The following is a 4,777-nucleotide window of genomic DNA, read 5'->3' as shown; positions in this document are numbered from 1 at the left end:
CCTCCCAAAGTTTCTTGGGTCATGATGTTTTATCACAGCCAGAGAAACCTTACCCAAGACAGAATCTCAGGTGAGTCTGGCAAGATGGGTGGGAGGTGACTAGGGAGAGGAAAGACAAAGTGAATCAAGACAAATAGAATATCATGTTGAAATTTAAGGGCATGGCAACTGGCCTCCCAAACAATCTGGCTATGATCTCTGCCTAGTGATACCTACACCTTTATGTACTTCCCTCCCCAGAATGGCTAACCTGAACCACCTATAAAATATTGCCAAACTGATTGTGTATGGTTTCCCATGATAGCTTAGGTCATTGCTCTACTTTGATTTCTTTTTCTGTGATAAAAATTTCCTGACAAAAAGCAAGTGAGAGGAAGAGAGGGTTTATGAGACTTACAACTTCAGGTTCCAGTTCATCACTAAGAAGTCTAGGCAGTAACTCAAGCAGCTAGTCACATCACACCCACAGGCAGGAGGCAAGAGAAAAGGCTCCTCCTCACTTTTTCCACTTGCTAGCTTTTTTCATTCTTATACATTTCAGGGCCCAGTGAGGGAATGGTGCCACTCACTATCAAAATAATCCTCCACAGATGTTTCCATAAGTGACAACCTGATTAGTCATCATGGCGTATTGAAGTCTCACTAAGACTTCCCAACATCAATTGGACTGTATGAGAGAGTCATCTTTGAGCATAGGAACAACACCAAATCATAGCAATTCACACCTGAATTACTATGAGACAACAAATGCTTAATTATGAAACCCACATCTTGATGTTTCATAGTGAGAGACAGTTTAGGTGGCATCCACGTGTGCATTATGTCCTTGGATGAGAGGAATGGGATCTGGAGGGAAATGTAAAGATCGGATTAGAAAGGTTTGGCAGTCTGGTTAGGTTACAGAAAACTACAAAGGGAGATTGGTGATGCATTTGACACTTAAGTGATACAATTAAATTTTGAACTCGAAAGTATGTGTGCAGACTTGACAGCATGTGTTTTCAGGCTTGAGTTGTAGGGAATTACTTCCCATGGCATTGTCTACACCCACCCATATTCAAAGCTGACTTTCGGAGCCACCAAGGAACACCCCTTCCCCTTTCAGGACTTGCACCCACCAGATACTTGCTGGAGGACTTCTTGCCACTGCTTGAGCTCCTTCATGGATGAAGAGCTTTCCTCCAGGTGAAGCAACCATCAACCTGTCACTCTGAAGACCTAGGTAATGCCTACAGAGCTGACAAGCTCTAGGACTATATATATATATATATATATATGTATATATATATATATATATATATGTATATGTATATATATATATATATATATATGTATATATATAGAGAGAGAGAGAGAGACAGAGACAGAGACACACAGAGAGACAGACAGACAGAGAGAGACAGAGACAGAGACAGGGACAGAGAGACAGGAGAGAATTAGAAGAAGCTTTGCAATTTTTTTTATTGCTTTATAGTTTTATAAATACCCCCAGAGTCTACACTGTGTTGGATCTTATGCCATCCACTTGATGGTACTCAAGTATATGTGGCTTAAAGGCTGAGGTCCCAGGATGTCTAGAATGAAGTCATAGTTAATCAGGACTTGGCACAGACCAATCCCTGGTAGAGGAAGCCTGAGAAGCAATCCTGTTTGTATAAATCCCTTGCCTTCCAGCCCAAGGTTACAACACTTGGCAAGCATTCCAGCCTGTTAAGTGACTTGGACGTCTGTACAGTTGCTTAATCAGTAGGCTCAATCATTTGGGGGTTTTAATAACTTTCAATTATTTTGTGCATTATATGATCCCTGTAGGTCCTGCCAAGACAATTCTGAGAAAGGGGAAACAGAGTAATGGGTACAAGATTGTGAACCAGAAAGTCACCTTGCATCTTTTCATATATGTGGCACTAAAATTTAAGGTCCTATTTATATCGATATCATTCTGATCTTAGTCATGCTTTTTATCTTTGAAACTTTATTTTGAAATGTGTGCCAGGCTCCTTAAGAATTAGAAATGGTCAGAGTGACCCATTTTCAAGTCATGGCTTAATGGAAACATCCTAACAAATTTGACAAGAAGTCCAGGCACCTGAGAATTTTTAGATTTGGTGCTTTCGGTACTTGATGCAGCTTCTGAACATTACAGGGACACTGGAATGGGACACTTTCAACCCAGTATGGGGCATCTGTAATGGATCACTCTTCTCCAATGTCCCTGGTGAATCAGCGGATACTCTATCAGATCTGAATCACAGCCTTTGGCTTACTCTGCGTACTCCTGACCAACACTGAAGCCTGAAGGATTTCCCTGCAGAAATTTTCCATCTCCTTTCTGTCTTTCAGAAGCATTTCCCCAGTGAACCATCCACATTACTAATGCCATCTCGGTGCCTGCCTCCCAAAGGTTTCATGTAGCACGAATTGTTAGAAGGTCTTATTAATAAAGGTTTTATTAATAACTGCTATGGTGGGTTACTTAGACATTTTTGAGTTCAGCCCCCTTGCTCTTGCAAATTACATTGCTACCATATATATCATCTGAAAGTGGAGAGGTTAAATGAGGTAAAAATATCTAAAGTGAATTGGCTAATATTAGAGATTTCTGCACTTCTTTCTGTATGTATGTGTGTGTGTGTGTTTCTTCCTATGACTCACTGGCAGGAGCTTTTCTTTCTCTCTTCCTTTTTTAACTACTGGTATCTTGAAATCAGATATATTTTCAAGCATATTCACTAACTCTGATACTAATACTAGATGGGGGAGAAAGTCTAGAAACACACAATCATAACTGTCTCTGTGAGCATCTCGAGAGTAGGAACTTTGGATATTCTTTCCTGCAAAATGTAAACACAAGATCTTTGAAGATAGCATCTAACCTGTAATGTCAAGAGACACTACCTGAGGAGGAAATACCTGGTTAAGTCTGGAAGGATGACTACAGCAAGTCACCAAGCTGAAGAAGAAAGTTGTCAGGGAGAACAGAATATACCTGAAACCTCAGGACTCTGAAATTTGAGGCAGGAGGACCATGATTTCAAACTGTCCTGGCCTAACTAGACTCTGTCTGAGAGAGGATGGGGAAAGAGGCCAAAGACACCACCAAAGAACATGGTGAAATCAGATAAAATTAAAATTGTCCATACACATTGCCCAGCAAACTGGAGAATAAAGAAGTGTGTCCCAGAAGAGTGGGGGAAGGGCAGGTTGGTGGGGAAACGTTGTCCCGTTTTACAGAAAGAACACCTAGCAAGTCCCTGAGTGCTAGAAAGTCTGGCCCAAAGTCAAACAATGGTAAAATCTTTGAGATACACCTCATCTTTGAGTCTATTCTACCTGAAAGTGATGGAGCTGGACCCTGAGGGGTCTGAGATGATCCATGTAAGGTCATGAGGTCTTAATTAGAGGATATCCTTTGGGAACAGGAAGGGGATACTGGTAACAACCTCAAAATTCGGTGCTTAAGGCCTTCTCCGGGAGAGTCTCTGGGCTCCATAGTTTAAGGAATGTGCGCACTCTTTGAAAGGAACAGCAGCCAATGTACACATTCACTGCCTTCAATTCCCCTGAATCAATTAGGCTTAAGTGATGTTAAGGGCCTGACAGAGCCACAAAAGAAAGAACAATCTTTAACCTCAGAATCGAAGCTGATCCCGGTACCCGAATCTAAGCCATTGTGTCTGGCCTTATTTGCAGGCCCAGGTCTGGTTCTCATTGACTTTGTGGATTTAAATAAAATCCTTCACATAACTTGAATTAGGGTTTGTGTCAATGACATTTCTTTTATTATAAAATAAAAGAAGAAAGAAAAAGCAGCCAAATCCCTACAATCCAAGCCACTGGTCTGGTGGGCACAGGCTGTCCCAAGAGTTGAAGAGAATGCTTTCCTAAAAAAAAATGAGGGTGACATCATTGTGGGCAATGCCACTGGAGGGGTGAGGTCCAGCTCCATTTACAGAGCCAGATGGGCTTGAGCTGTTCCCACCCCCTGATAGTGTTTGTTGGGATGAAGTCTCTAATGCAAACCACATAGGACCAGGCAGCTACTACAGGGGACTTGGTGACAAACTGTGGGACTGCTGTGGAGTCAAAGCCGGGTTTGCATGCCATTTATCGAGAAAGTAACCACATGCCACGCTGGGTGAGAACACCGAAGCTCACACGGCTCAATGCCTTTACTTTCTAGATGAAGAAATGAATGAGCAAGGTTTGATTGGACAGGTGATGCTCGGCAAATCAAAGTCGAGTTCACACAGGCAGAATTTGAGTCCAGACTTTCTGGTTTCCAGGCCATTGCTCTTATTTGGCTCAGCTACTCAGAGGCAATGAAAAGCTTCTGGTTCCAAGTTTTTATTTCCATTTGGGTGAGAAAAAGGGGATAGGATTCTAAAGAATAGGCTGCCCAGGGAATCGGGCTGGGGACAGCACTGGCTGCAGTAAAAATGCTGAAAGCGTGGCTTTAGATTTCTACACTAATGTCATCATTGCACACACACTGACACATGCATACCTTCCTCTCATGGCTCTGGATAATGATAGATCTGTTGGTTGCCTAGCCCTCCTTATTAGTACTGAAGAGGCAGCTGCTGTTGACAACTGCAACTTTTCTCATACCTGATGCTGTAGTTAGCTAAGGAAGCACTAGATACAGGTAATGATGTAGAAAGAAAAACATCAAAGTTGGAAAGACCCTCCAGAGATCAGCTTGTTCTGAGGAACAATTCATGGGAAGGTGGGTCTTTGCAATGGAAGGAAAGAGAGCTCATGGCCAAGTGGACAA

Source organism: Onychomys torridus, chromosome 5 (assembly GCF_903995425.1).
Source record: "Onychomys torridus chromosome 5, mOncTor1.1, whole genome shotgun sequence".
In the NCBI taxonomy this organism is placed as follows: domain Eukaryota; kingdom Metazoa; phylum Chordata; class Mammalia; order Rodentia; family Cricetidae; genus Onychomys; species Onychomys torridus.
The sequence above is the reverse complement of the archived record's forward strand: the minus strand, read 5'-3'. Positions refer to the sequence as shown.